Consider the following 14,771-nt stretch of genomic DNA (forward strand, 5'->3'; position numbering starts at 1 on the left):
GGATCTGCTGATGGAGGTGCTGCTGCTGGGGGGGGGGGGGTAGTTGCTGGCGGATGATGTGGGTGCTACTGCCAGGGGGGGTGCATTAGGTAGGCAGCAGTTCCCCCACATTTGGTACCAGTTTCCCCACATTAGGTAGGTGCCAGTTTCCCCACATTCGGTAGCACAGATTCCCCACATTAGCTAGCATAGACTCCCCACATTAGCTAGCATAGACTCCCCACATTAGGTAGCATAGACTCCGCACATTAGGTAGCATAGACTCCGCACATTAGGTAGCATAGACTCCGCACATTAGGTAGCATAGACTCCGCACATTAGGTAGCATAGACTCCGCACATTAGGTAGCATAGACTCCCCAAATTAGGTAGCATAGACTCCCCACATTAGGCCACAGGTTCCCTTGCAGGTTCCCCACAATGCGTCAAAGTCTCCCCACACACACATGCACACACACACACACAAAAAAAAACACATACAACACAGAGAGACATACACACAAACACACAGTCAGAGAGACACACACTCACAGACAGACACACAGAGTCACACACACACAGAGTCACACACAGAGACACACACACACACACATAGTCACACACACAGAGTCACACACACACACAGAGTCACACACAGAGTCACACACACACAGTCACACACACACACACAGAGTCACACAAACACACAGTCACACACAGACACACAGAGTCACACACACACAAACATAGAGACAGACACACACACTCACCCATCCAGCACAGCGATCCTTCTCACCGGGCGCAATGCGAGTTACGTAACTGACGTCCCCCTGCGCGGCCATGCGGTGTGACGTCAGGCCGGCGCAGACGTGGGAGCGGAGGCCGGGCACAGTACTGGTGAAGGTGAAGGGGGGGGGGCGTGATGACGGACGGGCGCACTGAAAGGGGGGGGGGGTTGCTAACGGACGGGTGCACCGCACACACAGCACAGGGGGGGGGGTGGTGCTGACGGATGGGAGGCCGGTCGGGCACATAGGGGGGTGTCAGTGTAGCTGGGGAGGGGGTGTGGGTGCTGCGGAGCGTCTTGGTGTCACCCCATTAGGTTGGTGTCACCCGGTGCGGGCCGCACCCCCCGCACCCGGGTCGCAACACCACTGTACACGCTACACCTTGTGGTCCCGCCATCACCGTGGGTCACCACACTAACAGAAGAAATAAGTATTTCTCTTACTAAAAAGTTGACTTCTTTACCCACTGAGATCTATTCCTGTGTCAGGGTTCTCACTCCTTCTCCGGACTTCTCAGCAGACAACAACCCTCAGCAGGTACTAATGAGCAGCTCCTTGTTTCCCTGGCTACCTGCTAACTAGCTAGCCCATTTCCTGCTGGGGCCTGGCGGAATCAGCAGCACTTTCCATTAAAGTCAATGGGTAGCAATGAAATCTGCTGAAAATCATAGGTGTGAAGTACTCAAAAACTGCAACAGGTTAGATTGCCTCTGCCCTTGTGTGGTCTATGATCTCCAAAAGTGTTGCTGTTATTCCTGACTGTGATTCTGTGTATGACTTTGGCCTGGCTCATAGCCACTCTGGGTTCTGATCCTGGTCCTGACTTTTGACTATGCTGCTTTGGTTATTCTTCAGCACCCACTTCATCTCTGGACCCCTGGTTGTGTGTTTGACCAAGTCCCTGGACTCTGCTATTGTTTGTTATTTTGTATTTTTAATAACTTTAATAAAGGTTTGATTTATACTTCACTATGGTCTCCATATGGTTTTGTGGTTCCTGAGATCATGGTTTTGGAAAGTCAAAAATGATGAGAAATATAGGCCCAGATTTATCAAACTGTGTGACAGAAAAAATAGAGAAATTTCCCCACAGCAACCAATCACAGCTCAGCTTTCACTTTACCAGAGCTCGTTAGCTGAGCTGTGATTGGTTGCTGGGGGAAAATGTCTATATTTTTTCTGTCACACAGTTTGATAAATCTGGGCCATAGAGCCTAAATAGCAACAACCGACATCCTAATTCCACTTAAAAAATCTTCCCTTCCAACATGCATTTTATTACTAGACAATCCAACCTTTATATAAATCTTCTCAATAAAGATGTCATTTTATAAAGTGTAATCTAATCTAGATTTTGTATGTACTCTGATTTGGTTGTATTTATTTAAGTGCATGATGGCACCACCTAGTAAATAAATGTTGCACAACCCTAGAAGGCTTGGCCTTTACTTATGTTGCAAAATTCACATTTCAGGAGTTTGTAAATTCAGATTATCTGGTGTCTTAAAGGGGTACTCTGGTGGAAAACAATATTTTTCAAATCAGCTGGTGCCAAAAATTTTGGAATACTGTGTCAGGAACTGTACAGAGCAGGAGAGGTTTGCTATGGGGATTTCCTTCTACTCTGGACAGTCCCTGACACTGACAGAGGTGTCAGCAGAGAGCACTATGGTCAGACTGAAAAGAACTACACAACTTCCTGTGGAGCATGCAGCAGCTGATAAGTACTGGAAGGGTAAAGATTTTTTTATAGAAGTAATTTACAAATCTGTTTAGCTTTCTAGAACCAGTTTATTTGAAAAAAAAAAATTCCCCTTAAGGACTCAGGGTTTTTCCGTTTTTGCAATTTTTTTTTCTCCTCACCTTTTTAAAATCATAACCCTTTAAATTTTGCACCCACAGACTCATGTGATGGCTTTTATTTTTGCGCCACCAATTCTACTTTGTAATGACATCAGTCATTTTACCCAAAAATCAACGGCAAAACCCCAAAAAATAAATCTTTGTGTGACAAAATTGAAAAAAACTTTTTGTAAGTTTTGGGGGCTTCCCTTTCTAGGCATTGCCCTTTTCAGTAAAAATTACATATTATCTTTCTTCTGTAGGTCCATACGATTAAAATGATACACTACTTATACAGTTTTGATTTGTTTTACTTATTAAAATGTAAAAAAATATCCTCTTTTGGCCCCTATAATTTTTTTTTGTTTTTCCGTATATGGGGATGTGTGATTTTGTGCGCCGTGATCTGAAGTTTTTATCGTTACTATTTTTTTTTTATTGGACTTTTTGATAGCTTTTCATTCATTTTTTTATGGTCTAAAAAGTGACCAAAAATACGCTATTTTGGATTTGGAAATTTTTTTACGTGTACGTCATTGACCGTGCGGTTTAATCAACAATATATTTTTATAGTTTGGACAGGACACACGCAGCAATACCGCATATGTTTATATTTATTTTTATTTACATAGCTGTTTTTTTATGGGACAAGGGGGGGGGGGGTGGTTCAAACTTTTATTAGGTGAAGGGTTTAAATCACATTTATTTTTTTTATACTTTTTTTTTTTGCAATGTTATAGCCCCATAGGGGACTATAACATGCATTACCTTGATTGCAGGCACTGATCAATGCTATGCCAATGCATTGATCAGTGTTATCGAATTGCGATTGCTCAAGCCTGGATCTCTGGCTTGGCGCAATCAATCAGATGAGGAGGAGGCAGGTGGGGACCTTCCTCATGCGCCCTACCTGATCGGGACACCGCAATTTCACAGCGATGGTTCCAATCAGCTGCAGGGAAGGTTTTACTTTCACTTTAGATGCTGCGATCAACTCTGATCGCCGCGTCTGAAGGGTTAATACGAGGCATCACCGCGATCGATGATCTCTGGTATTAGCCGCGGGTCTTGGCCATTGATAGCTGCTGGGACTGATCCGATATGATCAATGATACGTTAAATCGCGGGAGCCGGCGCAGGACGTCAATATATGTGGTGGCCCAGTACGGGATGGTGTTTCCCCGTACCTTTCCTGCCCTGTCAGTCAGTGTCCCTCAGTGTCCCCAGGGCCCCCTACAGTTGTTTCCCTCATGTAAATATGTTTTGTATTATATTTTGTGTTGTATCTTTAATAAATGTACCATGTGATTGTTACCCAGGAGGTACTAGTGACCAGTTGACCCCAAAGGTAATCTATGGGCTCCTTGCTAGTCTCCCCCATATAAACCCTGGGTGGAGCTAGCTTCTCTCTCTTGTTCCTGAGGTCCAGTGCACTCAAGTCAAGTCCTGCAGATACAAGTCAAGTCCTGCAGCCTCAAGTCAAGTCTTGCAGCCACAAGTCAAGTGCAAAGTGAGCTAAAGTCCCAGCCCTGTTAGTCAAGTAAAGTCTTCTGTCTATCCAGCGTGGCCTGCACTAAGTTCTCCTGTCTACTACACATCCCAGCAAACCTGTGAGATCTCTGTGTCACTGGTCACCTCCTTGGGCCCTAGCTGTACTGCATAGACTGTAACAACTGTCTACCCTCACTAAAGCTACCATTGTTCGTAACTTGGTGTTTGTGTCTTCATTGCCCCCATGCCTAGCCCAGGATCCAGCGGTACCGTCAGGCGGTTAAGGCTAAACCACGCCCTGGCGTCACAAACACAAGGGGTTAATACCATCTGCCCCTAAGGCAACAACATCTGCCCTGCACGACACATCCCACCACTACCCCAACTTTTGGCGTCACGAACAGGATACGGGTGTGTGCCTTATGCCATAAGTCCTAGCCCCTAGTCTAAACTGTGTCCAATATTGTCTACAAGAAACTCACATGCTGATGCGGATAAAGTTTGAGCCAGAAAGTGTACATGACTTTGTCTATGAAAATTTTTTTACTCGTGGTGCTTGTGAAATAGAGGGGGAGGTGAAGAAAATAGACTGTAACAACTGTCTACCCTAAGTAAAGCTACCATTGTCCGTAACTTGGCATCGGTGTCTTAATTGCCCCTGTGCCTAGCCCAGGATCCAGCGGTATAACTTCAGGTGGTTAAGGCTAAACCATGCCCTGGCATCACGAACACAAGGGGTTAATACCATCTGCCTCTAGGGCAGTGTTTCACAACCTTTTTCGGCTCGGGCACCCCTCCAAAAAAACTTTTCGCGTGGCACCCTTACCGAAGAGGTTGACAAGCAAAAAAAGGGCGGGGGGGGGGGGGGGGGAAATCACCCCAATGCACAAAATGCACAATATGTATTTACCTATGGGTATGTAGATTAAAGTGCTGCTTTAGACAGCAACTCACCAATGACGTCTTCTCTAATCAGCGTTGTTCCGTCTGGTCCGAACCTTCATGACAATTTCTTCCCGCCACAATTCTTCACCGTTAAAACCTGCAAAACAAACCTATTAGGCTCTGTACAATTTTTTTTTACATGGGTGACAGAGGGGTGTAGAAGAGTGTACATTGGTGGCAGAGGGGTGTATAGGAGTGTACATGGGTGACAGGGGGCAAAGGGGGGGATAGAGGGGTGTACATTGGTAACAGAGGGGTGTTGGGGGTGGACAGGAGTGTACATGGGTGACAGGAGTGTAGAGGAGTGTACATGGGTAACAGAGGGGTGTACATGGGTGACAGAGGGGTGTACATAGGTGGCAGAGGGGTTTAGAGTAGTGTACATGGGTGACAGAGGGGTGTACATGGGTGGCAGAGGGGTGTAGAGGAGTGTCCATGGGTGACAGGGGTGTAAAGGAGTGTACATGGGTGACAGAGGGGTGTAGAGGAGTGTACATGGGTGACGGGGGGTGTAGAGGAGTGTACATGGTTGACAGAGGGGTGTAGAGGAGTGTGCATGGATGACAGATGTGTGTAGAAGAGTGTACATGGGTGGCAGAGGGGTGTAGAAGAGTGTATATGGATGGCAAAGGGATGTAGAGAAGTGTACATGGGTGACAGGGGGGTGTAGAGGAGTGTACATGGGTAACAGGGGGGTGTACATGGGTGACAGAGGGGTGCAGAAGAATTTACATGGGTGGCAGAGGGGTGTAGAGGAGTGTACATTGGTAACGGGGTGTACATGGGTGACAGGGGTGTAGAAGAGTGTACAGGAGTGTGACAAGGGGGTAAAAGAGGGGTGGACAGGAGTGACAGAGGGGGTGGTCTGAGGTGACAAAGGGACAGAGGGGTGAATAGGGGGTTAGACATGAGTGACAGAGGAGTGTACATGGATAACAGGGGGGTGTACATGGGTGACAGGGGGGTGTAGAAGAGTGTACATGGGTGGCAGAGGGGTGTAGAGGAGTGTACATGGGTAACAGGGGTGCACATGGGTGACAGGGGTGTAGAAGAGTGTACAGGAGTGTGACAAGGGGGTAAAAAGGGGTGGACAGGAGTGACAGAGGGGGGTGGTCTGGGGTGACAAAGGGACACAGTGGTGAATAGGGGGTTAGACATGGGTGACAGAGGGGTAGACTGGGGGGTGGTCAGAGGGGTGGACGGGGCGGAGAACATGGGTGACAGGGGGATGACAGGGAGGTGGACAAGGATGACAGGGGGAAAAAAGAGGGGTGACAAAGGAACGTGGGGGTGAACATGGGCAACAGGGGGGTGGACATGGGAGACAGGGGGGTGAACAGGGGTGACAGGGGGTCAGAGGGGTGAATAGGGGATGGACATGGGTGACAGGGAGTGAGAGGGAGTAAAAGGAGGGGGGGGGGACGTGGATGACAGGGGGATGGACAGGGGTGACAGAGGGGTGGCCAAGGCGGACATGGATGACAGGGGGGTGGAAATGGGAGATGGAGGGGGTGTACAAGGATGACAAGGAGGTTAAAAGGGGTGACAGGGGTGACCAAGGGACAGAGGGGTGAATAGGGGTGACATAGGGGATAGGGGTAGATTGGGGGGGGTAGACTGCGGAATGAACATGGCTGACAGGGGGTGAACAGGGGGTCAGAGGGGTGGACAGTGGTGACAAGGGGGTAAAAGAGATGTGGACAGGGTTGACCAAGGGACAGAGGGGTGAATAGGGAGTGGACATGGGTGACAGAGGGGTAGACTGGGGGGTGGTCAGAGGGGTGGACGGGGGGGGGGGTGAACATGGGTGACAGGGGGATGGACAGGGGTGACAGAGGGGTGGCCAAGGTGGACATGGATGACAGGGGTTGGACATGGGAGACAGGAGGGGGGTGAACAGGGGGTTGGACAACGATAACAAAGGGGTACAAGAGGGGTGACAAAGGGACAGAGGGGTGAACAGGGGAGGTGAACATGGGTGACAGGGATGGACTGGGGGGTGGACAAGGCAGACATGGATGACAGGGGGGCGGTGGACATGGGTGACAGGGGGGTGGACATGGGTAACTGGGGGGGTGGACATGGGTGACATGCTACACTACCTTAAGCAAGCTGGCACGGGAATCCGGTGCAGCTTGCAGTTCCACAGCATTTTCCCCTCTTCGGTGTAGCAGGGCACCATTTTCGTCTCACTGCACTGGAGGGGGACGCTGGGGGATGTTGAGAGACGCTGTGGGCGCAGTGCTTCCCTTCCCCACTGCAGCGCCGTGAGTCACAAACACACAGGTCGGGGCGGGAGATTTAAAAAAAAAAAATATAATAATTCACTGCAAAATCCCGCGGCACCCAGGGCAGTGTGCCGGGGCACCCCGTTTGGAAATCACTGCTCTAGGGCAACAACATCTGCCCTGCACCACACACCATGCCACTACCACATATACATCCAGATAATCCCAAAAAAGCGCAAAGGAGTCATTTAACCCCTTAAGGACTCAGCCCATTTTGGCCTTAAGGACTCAGACAATTTAATTTTTACGTTTTCATTTTTTCCTCCTCGCCTTCTAAAAATCATAACTCTTTTATATTTTCATCCACAGACTAGTATGAGGGCTTGTTTTTTGCGCGACCAGTTGTCCTTTGTAATGACATCACTCATTATATCATAAAATGTATGGCGCAACCAAAAAACACTATTTTTGTGGGGAAATTAAAACGAAAAACGCAATTTTGCTAATTTTGGAAGGTTTTGTTTTCACGTCGTACAATTTCTGGTAAAAATGACATGTGTTCTTTATTCTGAGGGTCAATACGATTAAAATGATACCCATTATTATATACTTTTATATTATTGTTGCGCTTAAAAAAAATCACAAACTTTTTAACCAAATTAGTACGTTTATAATCCCTTTATTTTGATGACCTCTAACTTTTTTATTTTTCCGTATAAGCGGCGGTATGGGGGCTCATTTTTTGCGCCATGATCTGTACTTTTTTTTGATACCACATTTGCATATAAAAAACTTTTAATACATTTTTTATAATTTTTTTTTAATAAAATGTATTAAAAAAGTAGGAATTTTGGACTTTTTAAATTTTTTTTCGTTCACGCCGTTCACCGTACGGGATCATTAACATTTTATTTTAATAGTTCGGACATTTACGCACGCGGCGATACCAAATATGTCTATAAAAAATGTTTTTTACGCTTTTTGGGGGTAAAATAGGAAAAAACGGACGTTTTACTTTTTTATTGGGGGAGGGGATTTTTCACTTTTTTTTTACTTTTACTTTGACATTTTTTTACATTTTTTTTTACACTTGAATAGTCCCCATAGGGGACTATTCATAGCAATACCATGATTGCTAATACTGATCTGTTCTATGTATAGGACATAGAACAGATCAGTATTATCGGTCATCTCCTGCTCTGGTCTGCTCGATCACAGACCAGAGCAGGAGACGCCGGGAGCCGCACGGAGGAAGGAGAGGGGACCTCCGTGCGGCGCTATGAATGATCGGATCCCCGCAGCAGTGCTGCGGGCGATCCGATCGTTCATTTTAATCGCGAACTGCCGCAGATGCCGGGATCTGTATTGATCCCGGCACCTGAGGGGTTAATGGCGGACGCCCGCGAGATCGCGGGCGTCGGCCATTGCCGGCGGGTCCCTGGCTGCGATCAGCAGCCGGGATCAGCCGCGCATGACACGGGCATCGCTCCGATGCCCGCGGTTATGCTTAGGACGTAAATGTACGTCCTGGTGCGTTAAGTACCACCTCACCAGGACGTACATTTACGTCCTGCGTCCTTAAGGGGTTAATTGAAATATAAAATATAGTTTTGTTGATTACATATTAAAAACATGCAATTCATAAAAAAAGGGGGGGGGGGGGAGAGAAACTACAACCACTGGGGGAGGTTGAACAAAAAGGGGCAACACTACCTGCTTGTGCATCAATTCATAACAATAAATAATGTGTATAACTGGTAAACAAATTTAAAGTGCATGATAGGGGCTTGCGACAGCTTCCATAAGGTGCATTGACATAAATAAATACCAGCATACATACCAAAGTACAAATGTAGAAATATAATAGCAAAACCAAGCAGGAGTGACGCCACCCCAACGATCGTTTCGGTAATACCTTCATCCTGGGGGTGGCGTCCTAACAGTGCATGATGGTATAAATACAAAGGATAGCCAATCAGAGTATTTTTTCAATTTTATATGACACACACCTGAGTGATAAGTCTGTTCCTCCTCCAGGATTGGTGCATGGCGACCGGGCCGCCGAACACCGCGGTACTTCCGGGTATCGTGTCAGACGCCGAAATCACATGATGAATCACGTGACCGGCGCTCATGTAGACGCGACACCCGGAAGCCGCAGCACCGGCGCATGTGCACATGGCAGAAAGAAGGACTTAGTCTCCACAGACTATACAGGGACGTTACATAGATACAAATAGCCGATAGTCTAACGTACATAATGAAAAAAGCCAATAAGCAGCAGTGTATCAATAGAAATAAATGGTAAGGTCCCTCTATTTGCAGCTCCGGGGCACCGCTATGGGGGCACCTTGTGCGCCCTAGTATGCAAATTTGTTCCTGGGGCTGTGGGAGAGGGACCTCTTCCTGTCAGATCATGGGGACCTAGCGATAGACCGAGTCCTATTCTGGGCGCGGTACATCGACGACGTCCTCATGATCTGGCAGGGCAACATTTTTGAGTTAGAATGTTTTATTTCTGCCATCAATGCCAACAACAAAAACATCAAAGTTACGTATTCTTCACATTCCCATTCTGTGAATTTTTTAGATGTGACACTAACCCGGGATTCCCATGGATTTATTCGCACCAATGCTTTTCGGAAGGAGACGGCCAGCAACTCCTATCTACATGCATCCTCAGGTCACCCGAAGCAAGTCATAGATGCTGTCCCCACGGGCCAATATCTACGCATCCGTCGTATTTGCTCATCACAAGAAGATTTTGAATATCAAGCAAAATTACTCCAATCAAGATTTAAAGAACGTGGGTACAGTAACCGTTGCCTGAAAAAGGCATACAAAAGGGCCAAGGAAACACCTAGAACACAATTGCTACATACTAAGAAAAATTAGATTCCGGTTGATTCTGTTCGATTTATTACAAATTACAACTCGCAGTGGATGACCATGAAACAATGTATTGAGAAACATTTACCTATTCTAAGAAGCGACCCTGTATTACGCCAATATGTTCCACCAAAGATCAAGATGACAGCCAGACGAGCCAAAAATTTGCAAGACATTCTTGTTTCAAGTGAGTACACCCCAAAAAATCCAGTTAACCCATTTGGTTCAACAGGTCCCAAAAAAGGATGTAAACCATGCGGCAGATGTGTAGCATGTCCAAATATTGAAACTAGTGATTTTTTTCTGAATTCTAGTGGCACTAGAAAATTCAACATTCGTCACACTATTTCCTGTACCACAAAAAATGTGGTCTATTATGCGACATGCCCTTGTAATAAAATTTATATTGGCATGACTACTAGACCTCTCAAAATACGTACACGTGAGCACATCAGGGACATCCGCCTTGCAGTTGAGACCTCTGTAATGGAGGATCTAAAACCTATAGCCAGACATTTTTTCCTCAGCCATCAGAGTGATGGCTCTGGTTTAAAAATAAAAGGTATTGAACATGTTGACCTAGGGTTGCGCGGAGGGGATACAGCCGAAAAATTAGCTCAACGAGAAAGTGAGTGGATTTGGAGACTAAAAACGTTACAGCCCGATGGGCTTAATGAAATTCTACCATTTTCACCGTTTCTGTGATCATTGGTCTCGTAGCAGTGTTGTTTTTATGGTTTAAATTTTTTAGCTGTATAGTTATTCCTTTTTATGTTTTTTGCCTTCAGAGTTTCCAGTATACCCCTGTAGTTGATTTACCCCCTGGATCAGTAAGGAAGTATACAGACATTGGCCTCCCTCAAGTATCTGGACCCCAGGATGATCGTTCTCCGACGTGCTGATTTTAAACATTCTCCTTTTCTTTTTCTTCTTGTTTTCTTTTTCTATCCCCTTTTCTCCTCTTTTTTCCCCATTTCTTTCTTTTTACATTTTTTATTGTATTTATTCTTCATTTTTTATTATATTTTTTATTTATCATTCATTTTTTCATATTTTATATTCTATTTATTTTGATGACCTCTAACTTTTTTATTTTTCTGTATAAGCGGCGGTATGGGGGCTCATTTTTTGCGCCATGATCTGTACTTTTTTTTTATACCACATTTGCATATGAAAAACTTTTAATTAATTTTTTTTTTATAAAATGTATTACAAAAGTAGGAATTTTGGACTTATTTTTTTTTTTCGTTCACGCCGTTCACCGTACGGGATCATTAACATTTTATTTTAATAGTTCGGACATTTACGCACGCGGCGATACCAAATATGTCTATAAAAAAAAAATTTACGCTTTTTGGGGGTAAAATAGGAAAAAGGACATTTTACTTTTTTATTGGGGGAGGGGATTTTTCACTTTTTTTTTACTTTTACTTTTCATTTTTTTACATTTTTTTTTACACTTGAATAGTCCCCATAGGGGACTATTCATAGCAATACCATGATTGCTAATACTGATCTGTTCTATGTATAGGACATAGAACAGATCAGTATTATCGGTCATCTTCTGCTCTGGTCTGCTCGATCTCAGACCAGAGCAGGAGACGCCGGGAGCCGGACGGAGGCAGGAGAGGGGACCTCCGTGCGGCATTATGAATGATCGGATCCCCGCAGCAGTGCTGCGGGCGATCCGATCATTCATTCAAATCGCGAACTGCCGCAGATGCCGGGATCTGTATTGATCCCGGCACCTGAGGGGTTAATGGCGGACGCCCGCGAGATCGCGGGCGTCGGCCATTGCCGGCGGGTCCCTGGCTGCGTATGTTTGCTATGGAGATTTTCTCCTACTCTGGACAGTTCCTAAAATGGACAGCAGAGGTCAGCAGAGAGCACTGTGGTCATGACATCAGAGGAAATGCATTTCTTTTTTGGATTTCTCTTTAGTATACAGCCCCTAAAAATTACTGGAAGGATTAAGATTTTTAATAGAAGTGATTTACAAATCTGTTTAACTTTCTAGCACCAGTTGATTTAAAAAAAAAAAAAAAAAGTTATCCACAGGAGTACCCCTTTAAGTCATGCATGGCTTTATACTATTTGTCTGCTCATATAAAATGAGGCAGACCACTGTGGTGCTCTGAATGGGTCTTCTACTCTAAGTCCCACAGCATTGTGAGTGCATACACATAGGAAGATACACAGTTTAGTGTATTCATATCTAAATCCCCCCTTCCTTCAGTATATGTCCACTCTTTTTAATCTGGCCCCCTTAAAAGATTGTTTACATAGATTTTAGCACAGATGAGCTCACCCTGTTCACACCTGTGCCTGTGACATTTCCTTATAGGAAATAATTCTAACAATGAGGTACTTGAGAACAGCTTTTCCCTTAAGTGTTTGTCATGAACCGATGCCAAGAGTTTAGGTGGCATTGTAGAAGCAGTTATGATATCTGGTATTTCCATGATTTAAAAAAAAAAAAAAAAAAAAAAATAACATAGAATGATTTTAAATAATATATTTTTTAAATGTCTTAAATATTATGAGCAACATACAGTGCCTATGACACTTGTGGCTCGGTGAACCCTTTCTATGTGAGCCCTACACCTTTTAGAGCAAATACACCCTGTTCCAAATTATTATGTAAATGATATTTAAGTGTCACAAAGATTAAATATTTTGTGGCATTGTGTCTCAGGGCTCTTTTGATCACTGAAAACAATCTTGGACACCTGTGATAATTAGTTTGCTAGGTGAGCCCAATTTAAGGAAAAACTGTGAGTGTTCCACATTATTAAACAGAGCACCATTTTCAAGCAATGTGGGGAAGAAAAAGGATCTATCTGCTGCTGAAAAGAGTGAAATAGTTCAATACCTTGGACAAGGTATGAAAACATTAGATATTTCACGAAAACTTAAAGAGGTACTCCGGTGAAAACCTTTTTTCTTTTAAATCAACTGGTGGCAGAAAGTTAAACATATTTGTAAATTACTTCTATTAAAAAATCCTAATCCTTCCTGTACTTATTAGCTGCTGAATACTACAGAGGAAATTATTTTCTTTTTGGAATGCTCTCTGATGACATCACGAGCACAGTTCTCTCTGCTGACATTATTATAATAATAATAACACTTTATTTATTGTTGTCCTTAGTGGGATTTGAACCCAAGTCCCCAGCACTACAAGGCAGCAGTGCTAACCACTGAGCCATCATGCTGCCCTTAGCATACATCTGCTATGCATGGTTACTAAAATGGACAGAGATGTCAGCAGAGAGCACTGTGCTCGTGATGTCATCAGTGTTCCAAAAAGAAAGGAATTTCCTCTGTAGCATTCAGCAGCTATTAAGTACTGGAAGGATTAAGATTTTTTAATAGAAGTAATTTACAAATATGTTTAACTTTCTGTCACCAGTTGATTTAAAAGAAAAAGGTTTTCACCGGAGTACCCCCTTTAATAGCTGCTATTGGGTTAAAAGGAGAGAAAGTCATGGTGTGGCCTCCATCCTCCCCTGACCTCAATCCTATTGAGTTCAAAGTTTGATTTAAATAGCTTTTGATTTCAGTAAATATGCTGTAAACACAACAAATTTTCAGTTCTTTACAACCTATAAAGTGTTTTGAAACTTACTGTGCATAATAATTTGGAACAGTGTATTGCAAGTTTTTTTTATGTTTAAAAAAATACTGTTATCATTAGGAGGTTTGTTCAATAAAATTTGAATTGTACTCTTAATAGTTGATAACATGAGAATTATGCTGACTGTTATTTACATTTACAATAATTTAGGTAAATGAGAAAAATTTCATTTGCATAATAATTTGGAACAAGGTGTAGACATAAGTTGTCCTGATGGAACAATACATGGATTGTCTTGTCCTTCCATGCCAAAGGCTTTTTCAAAAATGCCTGTTTTACTCTTTTATGTATTGCATTTACGCAACGAAAACACAGATTGCATGTAAACATAAGGTCATATATTTCCACAAGCTGTATAAGCGATAGCTACCTTGCCAGTTTAATTATGTCATACCTGCCGCAAGTTGTATAAAATTCCATTAGTAAGTTGCCAAAAACATCAGCAATAAAAAAGGATTATTGATTATTAATCTTGAGAAGCGGTCTAATGTCTTCATGACAGTCATGTTTTATGAGGGCAAAGAAGGTACATGGTTTAACTATATGACACACCCGATTTCAGATTATCTTCTGGCAGTAGGGAATTTGCGTGTGTGTATATATAGGTGCAGGGCCATATCTACAACTTGTGGCACTCGGACTGTTTACCTCTTATGAGGGCGATTTGTAATTTTTTCATACAGATCTGTCACAAATACACAGCAAACCCCATATGAGTAACATACAGATCTTTCTGCAGATTGACAATGGAACTCACCCTATACACAAAAAGGGGAATTCATCAAGCTATTTAGAACCTAAGTCTAAAATTGTTGCACAAAAAGTCTCAGTCACTTCCCATGCAACTTTTGTGAGACTTGTTTTGATCATATTTGAAAGTGAACCACCATTTGCAGCGCTTTAGACTAGTTTTATGCAGTGGGCACCGATTCATTATTTTCTCTGAAAGTCGCAAAAAAGTTGCAGTGGCCAT

The 14,771-nt window shown here is 44.0% G+C and overlaps 1 long non-coding RNA gene across 2 annotated transcripts in view; it reads right to left on the minus strand.

Annotated features, from left to right (window-relative positions):
• The window catches only part of LOC130301212 (uncharacterized), a 52,237-nt gene extending 37,744 nt beyond the window's left edge, over window positions 1-14,493 (minus strand). Inside the window, exon 1 of one of the 2 annotated variants that reach the window (XR_008851904.1) lies at window positions 14,447-14,493. This is a non-coding gene — a long non-coding RNA (uncharacterized LOC130301212). Of the gene's footprint in view, window positions 1-5,053; window positions 5,114-14,446 lie in introns of those variants that run through there. The other variant, XR_008851892.1, reaches the window with a different exon arrangement.
• Between the last annotated feature and the right edge of the window lie 278 nt (window positions 14,494-14,771).

This window comes from Hyla sarda, chromosome 1 (assembly GCF_029499605.1).
Source record: "Hyla sarda isolate aHylSar1 chromosome 1, aHylSar1.hap1, whole genome shotgun sequence".
Lineage (NCBI taxonomy): Eukaryota > Metazoa > Chordata > Amphibia > Anura > Hylidae > Hyla > Hyla sarda.